Here is an 18,699-nt window from a genome sequence, read left to right on the forward strand (position 1 = left end):
TAAAGAATGATGATGGATTAAACCCAGATCAGTTGACTGGGGGTGAGTACTTGCAAAGTTCAACACTCCGTCCATCATCCCCTTTCATTTTGCTTTGTTCGCCCTAAGTTGGCAGGGTATGCCCAGACGTGGGTCCCTTGCTCACTTTGCCACTGGATTCAAGCTAGCCTGGCTGATGATGGCTGATTAGCCAGAAACCGGTCCCATGATGCTTGTTTCTGGTCCAGGGAAGACATGGCTTGGCAGTTTGGGCTGGACTGTTCCCATGAGGCACAGGGTCAGACAGATTTGCATACAGCCATGTCTGAACTGGGGTGATGGAGTGAGCTAAAGAATGATGATGGATTAAACCCAGATCAGTTGACTGGGGGTGAGTGCTTTTTAAAGTTCAACACTCCGCCATCATCCCCTTTGGTTTTGCTTTGTTCACCCTAAGTTGGCAGGGTGTGCCCAGACGTGTGCCCCCTCCCCACTTTGCCACTGGATTCAAACTAGCCTGGCTGATGATGGCTGATTAGCCAGAAACCGGTCCCAGGATGCTTGTGTCCGGTCCAGGGAAGACATGGCTTAGCAGTTCGGGCTGGACTGTTCCCATGAGGCACAGGGTCAGACTGATTTGCATATGGCCATGTCTGAACTGGGGTGGCGGAGTGAGCTAAAGAATGATGATGGATTAAACCCAGATCAGTTGACTGGGGGTGAGTGCTTGCAATGTTCAACACTCCGTCCATCATCTTCTTTGGATTTGCTTAACCCCTGAACTGCAAGTTGTGCCAGCCAATTCCCTTATTGAAACATTAGTCTTATCAGTTCTGCCAAGGAGCACTACGCCCAAATTGACCAAATGAGCATGACTGAAAATAAATTGTGTTTTTGTTTTAGAAACTGAACATAAGAACCAACACTTAAAGGTAATATATAAGGGCCTGGGGTATCATGCGGGTACAGTATTTACTTCTTTGCATAATACCCCATCGCCCTGAAGGAGTACAAGCGCTCCTCATTTAGAGATGTCTGCCAGCTCTGTAGACATCTCTAGTCATTAGCAGGAACCACTAACTTTCAACAAGCAGGATTTTGTTTTTTTAAACAAATATAATGACTCTTTACACCATAGGAGCTGTTCCCTATGATGTGACGGGTCATTATTTTTTTTTTACTGTTCCTCACCACTAGTTTTTACAGCAACAGCAAAAGAAAATATGATTCTGTCAACTCCAAATTGAGCAGATGGTTTCATATGTAAACCTTAGACATCTCATCCTCCATTGGGCCATTGGAGGAGTTTTTTAGTGACAGAGCTGCAGTAGGCTCACTCGCTGACATAATTAAGGTGGCAGAGTACACTCTCTGCCAAACTCTAATCTAACACATAAGCTTAACTGTTTATATAGAGGGTTCAGCTATCACTGAAGACCCATTTACACATGATTCAAAACCTGCTACTCCTGTATTAAATGTCAGTCAAGGAAGGAGACTTTGAAGTAGTCATAAGGAACAGGATAAAATAGACCAGATGTTCAAAACAACAATTCACAATAGAATTCCAAACAATAGTAAACTAACAGCACTTTTTAATTTCTCAGAAGCTAGGTCCATAACTCAGGAGGTAACCCTAATATAGTGATGAAGACACTGAAGTAAGAAAAGTTGACAAACTCTGTTTATTTGGCAAGCTGAGCCACCACAGGCAGAGCTTGGTCCAAGTCTATCAACCAACTTCCAACTATTTTCCACTCAGCACGAAACCCCACGCAGTGAGATTCCGAATCGAACGCAAACACACAATAAACATTACATGAGTTTTCCCTTTAAAAACACAAAACTAATGGGAAAAAAACAAACTAAAATAGGGAAAAACATGGAGGATACAGAAGGTAAAAAAGGATAGCAGGTTAAAAACAGTATAGTAAATATCTCATATTAAAAAACAAAATTCCCCAATATAGATTAGTCTCGGAAACTGAGAGGAACATTCCTCACCCTAGACCCACATCTCATCTGATCAGTTTGTGTATGTGTCTTTTTACCATCCACACTGTGCCCAACACACCCATCCTCAGCATTGCCGGACTTTACCAAGAAACACTTGTTCCAACACTGGCCATTCTCGAGCTTTACAGAGCCACCATTTACTTTCACAACCTTGACGGATGGTCCAAATTTGGAACCACCTTTCTTTACATGAGTAGTTTCTTTTACATGAGCAGAATCTCCAACAACCACCTGAAGCTCTTTGACATTTTTCCTAGAAACAAAGTATTTCTTTTGCTTCTCCTCTGTCAGGCTCACACAACTTCTCACACTCGCATCACACCACTGTACACTTTTAACCCATTTATTCATCCAAGTAGGACAGAAACTAGTTGCAGCTCTATGACCACGTAGGAACTCAAAAGGTGACACACCAGTGGTGACATGAGGAGTAGTGCGATAAAACCAATGCATGGTCTTGACAGCATTGGCTACCACATAGTTGTTAACAATTGCCCACTGTATACATTGCCCCAAAGCTCTATTAATTTGTTCTACTAACCCATTGGTTTGGGGGTGGTACAGTGAGCTCTTCAGATGTTTAATCCCACTTGTTTGTAGAAACAATTCAACCTCACTAGAAACATATTGCGTCCCATTGTCTGTCACAAGAGTATCAGGAAAACCCTCCTTTATGAACATGTCTTTCAAAAACTCAACGACTGTTCTGGAGGTCACCTCTCTCACAAATCTTACCTCTGGCCATTTTGAAGATAAATCAAGCTTGTGAAAAGGACCACTAATGTCAAGCCCTAACTCCACCCATGGTGTAGCCAGTAGCTCATTAGGAGAAAGAGGTGGAGTGCACAACTTCACAGACTTATCATAGCTGGAACAGATGACATACTATTTGACCTTGTTATCCACCTCGCCATCCATAGAGGGCCACCAAAAGGAGAGCCTGGTCCTTTTATTGTCATGGTCGCACTGAAATTCCTCTCATGGGCATGCAGAATGATACTAGCTCTCAAACTCATGGGAGGGACTAATTTGTGAGACCGCAAACCATCCTAAATGGACAAATCATCAGCCACTCTAGCATAAGTCCTGAAATTGAAACTAAGATTCCTCTCCTTCGGCCAACCCTTCTCAACATATCTTATAACCACTATTTATTTATTTTGTTTTTACCTGGGCCGAGACAGCTTCCCAGCCGCACCCGAGTACTTCCCGGGTCTTTAAAAGACCATTTGCACGTTAATGAGGCTTTGATGGGTTTTACCCCTTCTTAGGGTCCCTGCATCTCGACACTTCCTACTGCTGGAAGAATTAGCCCCCCTCCTACCCCCTCTCATTGCTTGCTTGGTCAGGCTTTCTAGAAACATGCTCTGTTGGCAGCATTAGGAAAATAGCTGAGAGGGGGTGAGGAGGGAAAGTTTCCTGCACTCCGCACGTAACTCCAGCGGGTTATTTCTTTGAGGCAAAAACATTGTTTTTCCTGTGTTGCCCTCTCCCCCTCCCATCCCTCTCAATTCCTTACAGGTTCCCTTTCTCCCGCCATGCTTGTAGGTTTTTCCCTATGTCAATGCGTGTTTGTTCAGCCTTTCTGGAAATACGCTTTGCTGGCAACAGTGGAACAAAGGTGTGTGGCGGGGAGGCTAAGTTTGCTGATCATCCTGCACTGAACTTTTTTCACAGGAATATGTGCCTCTGTGTTCCATGAATCAGTCACAATGAAGGCAGTAGAGCATACATCTCTTCGTATCTTCTGGAGGAGGGACTGTGTTGCACCTGAAAGGAAGCTACTGATTACACTCTCATTCAATCCCTGGCCCCTGCGCTGCGACTTCTAGAAAGTGTTTTTTTTTGCAGTTTTATATAGCGCGAACATGACCCGAATTGGGTATCAGAGCACTTTACATATCACCAGCTACTTTACATGAGGACACACATTTATTTTTGTTAGGCACAGGTTGATAATGTGCTTAGAGAAGTGGTCAACCGTCCATGTATTTCTTTTTGTGCATATAGGAATTCTTGTTTTCACTTTTATTTGTTAATATTTTTATATAGATACAAAACATTTAGAAAAATGTGTTTTTTGTCCAGGCCCGTTCGCTCTCTTTACACCCTACTCCATGATAAAAGAATAGTCATGTTTTCCTGTGAAATTGGCATCTGTGAGCTACAGGGCTGAAGCAACCGAGAGTGTGAAGTGCAGGTGGAAAAGAGGAGTACAAAAGATCGCTGTTATCCATGTAAAAGATGTGAAAGGTGATGGTGTGCAAACTCTAAAATGATTTTGATGAGATCCCAATGAGCAGTGTATACATTACTGTAGATATGCAGAGGTCACATGTTTCCGCTGTGGGTATTAAATAAACGTTGCCTGCGCTTTCCTGACAGCCCTAAACATTGTTTTAATGGCAGGCAGGAAACAGGGCGTTAATGCAGTGAATGGAAAGGGTGGAGGACAGTCAAGACAGTGCAAGGCCCGTTTTCGGGACAGCTTTTGTTTATGTGATATTTATATCCTTGAACAAAGATGACTAGTTTCTTACTCAAATGCTGCATTTTTTGCCGACTAGACACACCTCAGAGCAATTTCACCAGCATTTTAAAATCAGCATTTCATCTATGGTGCGACTCACTAAAGCATTTGAGTAAAAGTGCAGGGGTACTCTTGCGAGCTTCTGTGAATTGGCCCAATCTAAAATAAGAGAATATTAGGACCTTGTTCATATACATTTAGGAACAATAGAAAAGGCGGACCCTGTTTTGTACTTTGGGGGGAAGGGATTTATACGTTTCAGGGCAGAGTCACAAACGCAGGTAACAGTTCCTCAAAAAGTATTTCCGTAGTAGCACTTCCCATACTCTTTAGTGAATCAGCACCAATATGCCTAAAATCTTAACACAATCTTACATTTCTTGCTACCTGTCAACGTTAGTTTGTCTTGTTGATTGTGACAATGGACCAGTCACCACTAGGACTGGCCCATGGCTTCTTACGTTCCTGGATCGGGAGTTTTGGACGACGTCGTCATCCAGGTGGGAGCTCCAGCAGTCTCGACCCCAGCTCCACAAATACTCACGAGAGCTTTTTTACATGAAAGTATAAACTGTGCTGTACAGGGCTAGAAAAAAATTGTATTCTGTGAAAAAACGGGTTTGGTTCTAGGTGTACTGCTGCTCCACATCGCAAAGTTACTATCAGCTGGACAAGTCCCCAATCATCACCCACTCACCCCCCCACTGTGTGATCTGCTCAGTTAGAAGTCACTTCACTCTGCTTGCATCAGTGCTCAGTTAAGGAGTGGCTGCTGCACCTTTAGTCTGAGCTAAGAACAAAACAAGTATTAGACCGAAGAAAATGGGTCAAGGCACTACAAAGCAATATGTTCTAAGAATACTACATTCTATACACAGCTAGCCTTATTTAAAAAAAAAAAAACGTGGGACATCTACATGAAACCACATTTGGTGGCACGGACATTTCCCAAATCTAGTCCTAAAAATGAACGTCTGATCCAACTAATGGTAAGGCAAACAGGGATACCAAACACTTGTTTCACCCAATGACATAAGCGTTATTTATAAATAAACAGTAAAAAATAAAAGACACTCACTCATTTCAACATCGGTTGTGCCTCATCTAGTAAAGGAGTTTTGTGGCAGCGTTGAAAGGCCCAGGAATTTCTTCCACAAACGCCCTCCTTTACAGGACAAACAACCCTCAAGCTACCAGCATAAAATAATAATTCAGTTGTAGAGAACAGTTGTTCATGCTATTGCTAACAACTTATGGAAAGTGATATTCATTTTGTGAACAGTTCAGATCGGAGGACAGTCAACACCGAGCCATTAGGTTTTCAATTAACTAAACTCCTCTAACGAGCCAAAGGCTATCATTTTGTGGAGAACAGCTTCCCTACTGCAGCTTAGTAAGGGAGGAGGTGCGTTTCTAGGTTCCCTTTATTTTTTTTAAAACACATTAACTGCATTTTGTCCACATTCCTTTAACACATCAGAAAAGTTATAGTTGTGATAACTCGTGGCTTGGTAAATGCGGGGACCTTTCAGGCTCCCTTTGCAAATTTAAGTATGCAAGCATAGATACACTGAACCTTTGAATAAAACAGGGCGCCAGATTGTTCAGTTTGTATAGAATACTCTGCCAGCAGATTTCAACACAACATCTTGCATCGCTTCACATGAATAGAGCACAAATTCACAAGGCTGTCCCTGCCATCACCATTTGTAAACGTGGGCAAAACATTCTGCTCCACAGAGCCTGGTAGACCCCACAGATAGATACGGCAACTTAAAGGTGGATGAAGTCATGGAATTGTGAAACAAAAGGGCAGGATATTGGTTAGAAGGCTTAGATTGGTGATACATGGGATTTTAAGAAAGCTCAACTTATCTCCCATCTTGGACACTTCACAGCCAGAACTAAGTTCTAAATGGTCTTTGCAGACAGAAGTGGCTAATATTGTGAAAACCTGAAATAAAAATTCAATCAAAACAAAGAATTGTGCGGTAATTGGGGAAGCATCAGGCCTATAATATGTTCCGCTGCAGCAGTGACTCGCTTCATGGCCAGTTTGCTATTGCGTTCTTATTGCAACAACTGGGCAACAAAGGTTGGGATGGATGTTATTACAGAAAGTGAGTGATGCACCCATCTATATGCCACACTTACTAAAGTCAAAAAGGATCCATAAATAAGTGAACAAGAAGCACACACTCCATCCATGCAAGATAAATGCCTAACCCCAAAGCGTACAGAGAAGGGAAGGGACAGACTGCTTGGCTACAACGCCAGCTCTGTGAAGCAGAATTTTCAGCACAGACATCTCATCACTGTACCCCACCCAGCAGTTATTAAATATAATATATTGATCAATCCAAATAACTGACTAACATAGAACCACTCAAATTACGTTCCCATTTCACTATACTAATTCAAAATGAATCCTTATGGGTTCCAGAGTAGCATGCTACTCGCCAAAAAAAGCTCTTCAAACCCCCATCAGGGGTAGCAAGCGCTATATAAATACAAACCTGTTTCCCTCTTCTATCCTGCCACCTACCCTTCTCTATCAAAATAACTAAATAACATATCCACCACTCGAACTACTTCATATTTCACTATACTAATTTTCAACACTAATACTTTATGGGTTCCAGAGTAGCGTGCTACTTGCCAGAAAAGCGCTTCAACATCCATTAGGGGTAACAGGTGCTATATGAATGCAAACCTTCCTTCCCCTTCTATCCCTCCGCTATCTTTTTCACTCCTAATAACTGACAAATATGTGTGATAATGCACAGTCTTTTCAGTTTTTTAGCAAACGTTTGAAGAGATATTTGGCGCTGCACACACACGCGGTCTGGTTCCTGGTGCACATAGCCATGGCTGCAGCGCACAGAGACCCTACACTGCCGCACACAGAGGAAAAGAATTAGAGGGAACATTGCTTATAACAGTCAGCATGGAAGAATCATTGTTTAAAGCTTGGCGCCACTCATTCTCAGAGATAGAGCACAATTGCGGAAGATCAACAGCAGCTATGATGAATTCTTCCTTGTCTTCCTCGCTAACATCAATGTCATGCCCCTCAGGCACCGATGAACAGGAAAGGTAGTCTGCACAACCAGTCTCAAAACCAGGAATGAATTCTGGCACAAAATCAAACTTCAACAATTTTGAGGATAAGCGAGCAATACGTGGAGTGCAACCTCTAAAATTCTTTACACTCAGAATGAAAATCAAAGGCCTGTGATCTGTTTGTAAGCAAAAATTCCTACCCCAAACATAGTTGTGAAACTTCATCACAGCCCACCAACAAGCTAATAATTCTTTTTCAATGACAGAGTATTTCTTTTCTGTCTCTGACAACACTCTTGATGCAAAACCAGGTTCTCCTCTCCCCACCTTTAGTTTGACTTAACACGGCACCAACCTCGACATTACTTGCATCCACAGTCAAAGTACACTGAAGTTCTGGATCAAAGTGTTTCAACACCCTGGGTGGAATAAGCTGTTGCTTCACCCAATTAAAAACTCCTTGGAATTCAGCACTCCAATAAAAAAGGTCCCCTTTATAAGCATCTGGGACAGATGTCTCAACTTGGTGGCAAAATCTTGTACAAATCACCAATAAAATGTGCATAGACCTAAGAAAGATTTAACACTCGCATTGTCTGAGGGTGCTTTAGTCTGAGAAATAGAATACACTAAACCTGACTTCGGGAGAATACCTTGGCTGGTAACCAAATGCCCCAAATATTCAACTTCCTCAGTGAGAAAAACACACCAGTCTCTCTGCAACACTACACCCCGTTGACTGAAATCTAGATAAGACTTCTTGGAGAATGGCATCATGGACAGCCCTGTCCAGAGCAATAATTAGAACGTAGTCTTGAAAAACAGACAAACCTTTGATTCCCTTGAGCATATTGTTCATTATTCGATGGAAGACCGATGCCGCGGACGCAAGGTGTTAGAAATGGCCCTTTTTTGCAGGGTTAGCCCCAAACTTTTTGCTTCTTCCTCCTATGTTGTCCTGACCTGTGTTTGTTGGCTATAGGACTCTGGGCACTTTTCAACTGCTGATCAGTGTCAAAGTGCCAGTGCTCCCTGTGTAAATTGATATTGTGATTGGTTCTCCCTGATTGGCATATTTGTTTGACCTGTAGGTCTCTTGTAAAAGTGCACTTAGTGTGCCAGGGCTGGTAAATCAAATGCTACTAATGTGCTTGCAGCGCTGATTGTGCCACCCACATGAGTAGCTCTGCAGTGTATGTGAAAGGTAGGACATGTACTGGAGTGTTTAACATGTCCTGATAGTGTAATACTGCCAGTTTTGTTTTTCACTATTGAAAGGCTATCTTGCTCCATAGGACAGAATTGGGAATGTTTGTAACATTTTACAAGCATATCTTCCCATAGGGATAAGACAGAAAAGTTGAGTTTGGTACCCATGAATTCAGCAGTCAATAATACATCTTTTAGTAAAGATGGATTTTAAATTGTGTTTTTGAAAATACCACTTTTAGAAAGTGGCTATTTTCTTGTTTAACCATCCTGTGTGCCTCTCCCTGTTTGTGGATTGACTGTCTGGCTTTGGATTGACAGGGGCTGGGAAGGTGCAGTGGCTCCAGGAGTCTGGGCGAGTCAGCACTAGGCTGAATAGGTCTGATCTGCATTTGGATTGGTGGGAGGAGTAGCACCTGTACCTGAATAGGGCTGTGCCTGCCTTTCGCAATTCTGGCTCCCCCCTGTGATGTAACTGAAGCCAAGGCTCAAACTGACAATGGATTTTGTTGTGTACTTGCAGAGTGCCCTCCAGAACTAGTTTGAACTTGGCTCAGAGCCTCATGCAAAAAGAGAACAAAGACATTTTTTTTTTTTGGTTGCAAGACTTTATTGACAGTGTCAGTGAAATACAGCAGTGTGCCTACAACCCTGGGGCCGGTCTAAGCATTCGTGTTCTCCGAAGAATAGAAAAATACACAGCTATTTAGCCGACAACCAGCGGTCCGGCAGCGTCCTTCATATTGTACACAACAATAGACAATCCACAGTTTCTTCGGAGGTGTATGTCATCTTGCTTTTCTGCTTTTTATAAACTTAACTTAAATTAAAGACTCATTAGTTCAAAACCAGCATTTCTCATCCTTTGCAGTTTGCTTTCCATTGCTAGATATATACCAACCTGGGTCGTTTAACGAACTACTCCCACCCCTACCAGACCCATTCCATGAATCTGTTGTGTTACTCAGACTTACTCAGTCCGCCGCCCCTTAAGTGGCCAGTGGGTGCATGCAATTACCCGTCATCCATCTCATCATCCGAGCTATCTGAATCCTCTTCTTCTAAGGGTTCACATAGGTCCCCTCTATAAGCGTTCCAGGGTTGCCATACCGCATTCCATTTACGCGGGTTCGGCCTCAGCCTATAAACCTCCCGTTCTATTATCATCAGTGTGTCCATGTTCCTGCACCATTGTGACAAAGTTGGAATCTCCATTGCCCCCCATTTCTGCGCTATATCTCGTTTTGCTGTTAGGATACCCACTGTGACCCACAATCTACTATAAAGCGCCAGATCATTAGTTCCCCACACATTCAGCAGGCACACACGAGGGTCAGGTGTCAGAGATGTTTCTAGTGTTTGCGAGATGGTTCGCATGACCTGTTGCCAGTAGCTCGCAATGGACGGGCATTCCCAGATGGTGTGTATGAAAGTGCCGTCAATCCCACAACCCCTGAGACAATGTGGGTGTGGCGCCCTATGTAATCTGTGTAGCGTTGTTCTTGTATAATATATCCTATGCAGAATTTTTTGTTGCACCAAACGGAACCTAGCTGATATACCCGCCTCTCGCGGGGACGCTAATGCCGCATTCCATTTCGTTTCATCCATGTCTCCTATCTCCGCAACCCATTTTTCCCTCAGCCTTTCTAGTGAGTCTGGCAGATTATTTAGCAGTTTACGATATGTCAGCGAGGTTGCCCCCTCCTGCATAAAGTCAGTGAGCGGTCGATCCTCAAGCGGCGAGGCTTCCGGGACTGTAGTGTCTGCAGGGATTGCTGCCATGAGGGCGTGCCTGATCTGGACATATCTATATGTTTCAGTGGGACCAAGTTCGTAGTGTTGCTGAAGATATGAAAACGGGACCACCCCTTCTCTCGACCACATGTACCCCACCGTGGAGATCCCTATATTGTCCCACTGGGTGAACCCTTTAGTCTGCCGCAATAGTCCAAGAGCCTTTGTGTCCCACAACGGAGTTAACTTCGTGATGACCCCCGCCCACTTCAGTTTCGTCTGTGCCCTATGCCATAACAATACCGTGTGTTTGGTAGGTCCCGTTAATTTTGCCGCTGCTCCCTTGTGATACAGTGGTGTCAACAGGCTGTGCGTGCCCAGTTGTGCCCTATCTGCGAAGTATGCCGGCTCAGTCTGCGGGGTCTGAAGCCATTGATTAATAATTTTAAGTTGTGCTGCCCAGTAGTACAGCTGCACATTGGGCAGGGCGATCCCGCCATCATACCAAGTTCTGTTAAGTTTTATGTGCGCAATGCGAGCTGGGCCGTCTCCCCACAGCAATCCCGCCACCATGGCAGTCACCTTTTGGAAATAATTGGGAGGTATCAAGGTCGGTGAATTTTCGAGCACATACAGGAAGCGCGGTACCACCATCATTTTAAATAACGCCGCTCTGCCCAGCAGCGTCAGTGGAAGGGCCTTCCAATGCCGGACATCGCTTTTCAATAGAGTGAGGGGAGGTTGCAGATTTCTCGTAAAGAATTCTTGAGCGTCCTGGGTGACGTAGAGTCCCAGGTATTTAAAGGAGACGGTCGCTACTGTCAGGGGGCAGGCCTCTGGGAGGGCGGGAGCTGGGCCCTTCAATACGTATATGACCGATTTCGCCCAGTTTATAGTGTATCCGGATATTCGTCCGTGGGTATCGCATATTCCTAACAGGCTAGGGACACCTCTCTCAGGGTCTGTCAGATAAATCAACATGTTGTCGGCATAGAGGGAGACTCTGTCTTCCCAATTGTCAGTCCATTGGATCCCCTTCAGCAGCGGGGTCTTCCTAATGGTGACCGCCAGCGGCTCCAGAACCAGTGCGAACAATAGAGGTGAGAGTGAGCACCCCTGTCTAGTCCCTCATGCCAGTGGTATTTCACGGGACGTATGGCCGTTCGCTACCACACGCGCCACGGGGCGGGTGTACAGGAGTCGTACCCATGAGATGAATTTAGGGCCGAACCCCATGTGTGCCAGGACCGTGAATAAGTACTGCCACTCCACCAGATCGAATGCCATTTGGCATCTAGGGATAATATAACCGCCGGTTCTGTCAAAGCGGGGGCCCTGGCCAGCGCTCCCTGTATTCTACGGAGATTCAGTGCAGTACTCTTATGTGGCATAAAGCCGGACTGGTCAGGGTGGATCAAATGCTCCAGGCAGGACAACAATCTGGTTGCTAACACTTTAGCCAGTATTTTAGCTTCGGCGTAAAGAAGCGAGATCGGTCGATAAGACGTGCACTCACTTGGAGATCTACCCGGCTTCGGGATTGCCACTATAGTCGCCGTTCGCTGATCAAGGGGTAGGATTCCTTTTTCGGGACTCTCCTCATACATCGCCCGCAAGGGCTCACTCAAGGATTCCGACCGTGATTTATACCATTCGATTGGTATCCCGTTTGGCCCAAGAGCCTTGCCCGATCGTATACTTCCAATGACCAATTGAATCTCTTCGGTTGTCAAGTCAGAGTCGAGTTCAGCTACTGTTTCCGTCGGCAAAGTCGGTGTTAAAACATCGCGGAGGGCCTCTTTGGCCATTTCCTTCGTAATTTCGACCGTTGGGGAGTATACCTCTTGGAAATGATCTGCCAGTAGGTTCACAATCTCTTCCGGGCGTGTGTGCATTATCCCGGTCGTGTCAGCTATTTGCAGTATAGATCTATTGCCCCCCTTTTTCCTGTCCAACCAGGCAAAGAGTTTGCTAGCTTTATCTCCGATATCGTAAACTCTATTTGCGGTCGCCGCAATGTCTGCCACTGTTTGGCGTCTCATGTGGTCATCATAAAGTCTTTGGCTCAGCTGAATGGAGTGCAGTGTATCCTCCAACGGAGCCGCCATATGAGTTGCATTTGCGGTGCTAAGCCCAAGCTCGAGCTCTACCAGTTCCCTCTCTTGCGCGCGCTTATAGCCCGATATGGACGAAACGGCCTGCCCCCTCAGGACTGCTTTATAGGCTTCCCACAGGATGGACGGGGAGTCAACCGAATGAAGGTTTTCTGTGAAGTAGTTCCGGGTCGCCTTTTTTAGCTCTTTGCTAACCGACGGGACCTTGAGATATCCCGGATATATGGGGTATATTCTCCTGCGAGTCTTTTCCTGACTGGATAGGGTCAACATTATTGGCGAGTGATCTGAAATACCTCGTGGTTTAATCTGCACCTCATCAATCGTAAGGAGGCCCATTCCCAGTGTGAAAAAATAATCGATTCTGGATAAACTATTGTGTCCGGCAGAATAATAGGTATACTGCCGCTCCTGTGGGTGCATGTGCCGCCAGACATCAATCAAACCCTGTGCATCTAGGAAATCACCGAATCGGGAAGGTCCAGAAGCATGTGTGCGGGCCGGGAATCTATCATGAGCATTATTTATCACTGCATTAAAATCACCTCCCACAATCAAATCGCCCTCTGGAAGTTCCAGTAGGAACTTCCCTAAGTCGGGCAGAGCCACCGCATGCAGCGCCGGCGGGACATATACGGAAACTACATTCAGCGGCTTACCCTCCCACTGTCCATGTACTGCCGCAAAGCGCCTCTGCCCATCTATTTTAGTTGATTGGACTATGAACTGGGATGATCTCCGCAACAATATGCCCGTCCCACGTGATCCTGAGGTAAACTCCGAGTGAACTATCATCTGGTAACCTCGCCTATCCAGCGCTTGAGTAGCCGTGCCCATTAGGTGCGTCTCTTGGAGAAGAACCAGCGCCGGACTCATCCTCCTGATACCCTGCATAACCAGTCCCCGCTTAATCTTGTCCCCCATTCCCCTAACATTCCAGGAAAGGATTTGCAGTGGAGTTACTGAAGTTACTTGAAGCTCTGCTCCTGAGGCATCATCCTGCTGTCGTGTTGCCATTTATACCTCCACGCTTCCCAACTCTTTGAAACAGTGATGGTTCTACCCGGGCGGAAGCACCCCTTCACAGTACGGTGTGGTGTGTCTAATCTGGAGTGTATGGTTCCTAGCAACGGTAACAGCATGTTGTGCAGCGTGTACTTGAGTCAACAAACTAAACAATCCCAGCAAACTTCTCCCCCAAAACCCCCCCGCTCCCCTGCTATACGGACTCAGAACTGCCCGCCACCACAACTTAGCAGAGTGCCTCCCCCATCCCAAACACACATACAAAATACTTGCTCGTTGGGGGCGGAGGACATCCCAGAGTCAGCGGCCCCTCGTACCCTCTACAGAGGCCCGTAGTCCCGTGTCCACAGCAGCCCACGCGGCCAGATCCACCCTAAAGAGGTGGATTGTGTCCACCAGACGATTACTCCTCTGTCAGTAAGTCACCAGTGACACTGTCTCGTATAGGGGAGCGCCTTTCTTCTTCGGGTTCCGATTGTTGGGTGGGCCTTCATTCACCTGTATGTCAATCTCCTGGTCTCCTACTTGAGCGGCGGGGCTGTGACGCCGGCCTCCAACCCTCCAGCCAGTCTCTAGCCACATCCGGATTATCAAAAAACCATGTCTTGTTGTCTGCCACTACTCGTAGTTTGACCGGGAACAGCATTGAGTATGGAATCTCTCTCGTCCGCAACTCCTTTTTGATCTCCAGGAACGTCCTCCGACGACGTGCCGTATAGTCAGGAAAAAAGGCTAAAGTGGAGTTTTGGATCTTCACCGGGGGGATACCCTTGCCGCTTGTAGAATGGCGTCCCTGTCGCGAAAGTTAAAAAGTCTCGCAAGTATGGGTCTTGGGGTTGCTCCTGGCTTAGGGCGCCCCCCGGTACTCTATGCGCCCCCTCCACTGAGAAGAAGGTCGACAGGCCCTTAGGCTGGAGCTTCGATTTGATCAGATCCTCGACGAAGAGGTCAGTCGCTCTAGTGCCCTCAGATTCCGGAACCCCAAGAATTCTTATGTTGTTCCTCCTAGAGCGCCCTTCCTGGTCGTCCAATTTTTCTTTTAGAAGTTTATTTTCGACCACCATTTTCTCCATTTCCGTCTGCAATTCTGACACGTCCTCCACCAGCGATTTTGTGACTAGTTCTAGCGACCCCACCTTCTCAGACATCTTGTAGAGGTCCGCTCGGATCAGTGTGATCTCGGTAGAGATAGAGCCCACCGTGGTCTGGACTTGTGCTAGCAGAACAAAGACATTTTGGGGTATGAGTATCAAACCCAAAACCCAAGACTTTAGATCATTCCTGGAATTCAAGTGGAACCTTTGCCAAGGAGAAGAGCTGGGGAGACTGAGGAGAAGTACTGCCCTTGCTGTTTGTCTGGGATTGACCTGCAGTTGCTGTTTCCGCCAAGGAAAGGAGAAGGACTTTACTGTGTGCTGTATCCCCTGGTGGAAGGAGATCTCCAAGGGCCTGAAGTGAGCTGGCCTCCTGTTAAGAAGTCTATGGACACAAAGGCTTCACCCCCAGCTCCCCTGAACTCTGCTGCTGTGATTTATGACCTGCCTAGAGAGGCCTGTGACAGTTTTGGGCCTCTGGATGCTGTTGCTTGCTGCTGTTAGGGAGCTGGAAGAAAGAAGAAACATTAAGAACTGCTAAAATTGACGCATCGCTCTTCCTGCAGCTATTTTCTTGAAGCATCTCCACTGCGTGAAAAGAAATTCCATGTATCTCTGTGCCACTGCAAAAACCGTAGCAGCGCCTGTCACCTCTGCAAGAACTGGTGCATCGAGGGATCGCGGCTGAAGAGGACCGACGCATCACGAATTTCCACACTTTGTACCTGTGCGGCATACTTCCCAACACATCACCTGCGAACCAGAACTGTCACAAAGAATTGATGCATCACTCCCCATACAGACCGGATTCGATGCAACTCATCCTCTGCGAGTTTCAGAACTGTTGCACCTCCTCCCCAAGGTCTCAGGAGTGTCGCATCCCTTTGTTTTCCAACTCTGCAGCTGTTTGGCTATTGGAACTTTGACGCATCTACAGATACTTTAGTGTAAAGACACGCATCCATAGTTTTCTATAGTACAAATGTTTGAAACCTTTTGAAAGTCATATTTTTAACCGTGTATGTTGGGTTTTTGTTGTTTTGGTCTTGTTTAGTTTAGATAAAGATACATTATTTTTCTAAACTGGTGTGGTGTTCAATTATTGTGTTTTCACTGTGATACTAAGAGTGTTGGTACAACTACTTTGTATATTGCCTTTGGGATAGCCTGTCTGCTCGTGTCAAGCTACGGAGGGGGTGAGCAGGGGTTATCTAAAGAGTGTATCCCCCTTACCCTGACTAGAAGCAAGGGTCCCTATTTGGACAAAGGTACCTACCTTTCCAATGCCAAACGGTCTTGGAAAGGTCCCATTTCCAATGCCAAACGGCCTGCAAACATGCAAATTAGTAGGAGCCAATAAGAGAAACAAAAGCAGTAAGGTGCCTATACTCCGGTGCCAACTCAATTCTGAGGCCAAGTCTAACTTACAGAAAACAAAAATATCCACCTCTAAGAGGTTTACTGTTTGTCTAGAAGTGTAAGGCATACACAATAATTTTTAAGATACCCCTCACACACCAAAAGGGCCCTTGGTGTCATGCTTCATCATCGGGGTCTTCCTGCCCCGCTGCTGGACGGGGCGTGCTGCGACAGACGACTACACTGGAGCACTTTAAATTTGTAAGTGCTATGTGAGCTGTATTTGTAGTGAGTGAAGTAGGGTCAGGGGTGCATGGAAAGGTGATATCAAAAGATACCTGGCCTTATGGATTCAAAACCTTTATTGGTCATAGGCTGGTACCGTTAAAAGCAGTGTGTCGGAGAGCCAATGCTAGTAATGTGCTTGATCTCCTGGGGGTGTCAACATGTTTCGAAGCAGTAAATTTTTCTTCATCAGGACAGAGTAAGATCCCTCTGTCACTCACTATATTGCTATCAATATGTGAAGAAAAATATATGCAAGTGATTTTAAATACAATACCTATGTGGTACGAGTATATGTTATAGCTCTGTCAGTATTTCTGAAAATAAGCCTGTAAAAAAGAGAGCACTGTTACTTCACGTGCACTTCCCAATGCGCAGACAATGATCACCTAAGGGAGAAAAAGGTGACACGCAGTGACTTTGGTAGATAGATTATTTTACAGTTAAACATAGGTGCTGTGACATGTACGGTTAAAGGGAGGGGGAGGGACAATACATAACGGAACAGAGTTAAAACAGAAAACACACACTCTATGTAGTGAATTTAGTGTAGGCTGTTGCTAACTGGAAAAAATGGTGTGGGTTTCATTGGAAAACAAAACACAGTACATACTAGAAACGTAAGGAGTCAATGCCCCATGAGCATTCAGGTCAAGAGGTAAATGAAACTTTCATCTGTTGGTGTAGGAAAAATAGAAAAACAGAGTCTTATATTCATAGCTCTTTTGGGGAGGGGAGCCTTCAAAAGCAGTCACTGCAGGAGGAAACATGTATTGTGGTCAGGTCCCTCCTCAGACGGCTGTGACCTGAAACCTGAAACTACAAGGAACCTGAAACTCGACCCATCTGTGTCACAACCTACAATTCAAATTCAAACAGGATGTCCAAGATAGTAAACAAGCATTGGAAAATCCTCAATTGTGGCACCCTTGATTTCCCCAAATGTTGCAAGTGTAAGGATCCCCAATTTCGATTGGACAGAGGAGGACAGGTCATCACACCACCTAATATTTTGAATTTTGCCGTCTTCTATTCAAATGTACGTTCACGCCCATCAAATTCAGGTTCACATGATATCTCCATTCACCTAACAATGGATGTTCTATTGACAAATACATTGTATAATTTTGAGTTCGTAGGGTCAGGTTCCCAGGAGCATCTTCTGAGTCAGTCAGCTCCTTGGCAAAGGTCATTGTTCCAGAGACTTGGGATTTTTGCGCAGTCGCAGTTTCAACAAATATGGAGTACAGCGTTACAAGACAGGCCAGTTTTCAAAGTGTAACATGAAACGGAAAAGAAACAGTTTTAGAACACAGAATAATGAATTTCTACACTATACCCATTACTTTATAATAAACTATAGCATTAGGATTAGGCAGGACGAACAGCTTTGCAAAAGCAGCAGTGCAAGCCTCTCGCATGTGAGAACACAGAGCAGCCATATTAGCTCTAGTGCGCAAAAGCAACAGATTCCCTCCAAAGCTGCGAGTACGTCATGTCACGTGGGTATGACAGATGCATGCGCAGTAGAAATTCCCGCGTCACAGCAGCCATTTTAAATGCAAGCGTATGAGTATTAGTAAAACACTTAAGCAAGCTTCACTCGGATACCCAATAATGATGAAAAAGGGGAAAATTAGTAAGACAAACATGTTGATTACATAGTTAGCGTTATTCAAGGTTCATGAATTCAAGCAAGTCGCTTCTCATGTGAATACTTGCTCCATCAATCCCCACTTTGATGATATTTTATATCATCACCAATTATTGAAATAGATACTAACTTCTCACATTTCACCCATTTCAATCTCTTCAAACTTTCTATTCTGCTTTTTCTCATTATTATTATGAGAATTTTTCATCTTCTTATAAATCTGGCTATTCAATTCTTCTAATTCGAGTTCTTCAATATTTCTTTTTACTCCTCGCCTATTCATGGAATATTTCTTTTCATGTTTTTGACAATTGCACCAAATTATTATTCCTAAAACTAATAAACCTATTCCCGCCATTGGCATCAGTATTCTACTCACAAGACTTTTACCTAGATTAGAAAACCAACTACATACAGAGGAGAGACTATCAGTAAGCCTCTTCCATGCACTATCAACCTCCAGTGGTTTAAGCTCTTTTTCCAAATTAGTAATATTTCTCACATACCTCTTAATTTCAACACTTTTGTCTGGTATGTAAGTACAACAATGTTGCGCTTTCAAAATTCTACAGACTCCGCCCTCTTTTGCCAATAATGTGTCAAGAGAAAGTCAATTTTGTAAAACCATAGATC

The sequence above is a fragment of the Lissotriton vulgaris genome, chromosome 4_1, assembly GCF_964263255.1.
Source record: "Lissotriton vulgaris chromosome 4_1, aLisVul1.2, whole genome shotgun sequence".
NCBI lineage: Eukaryota > Metazoa > Chordata > Amphibia > Caudata > Salamandridae > Lissotriton > Lissotriton vulgaris.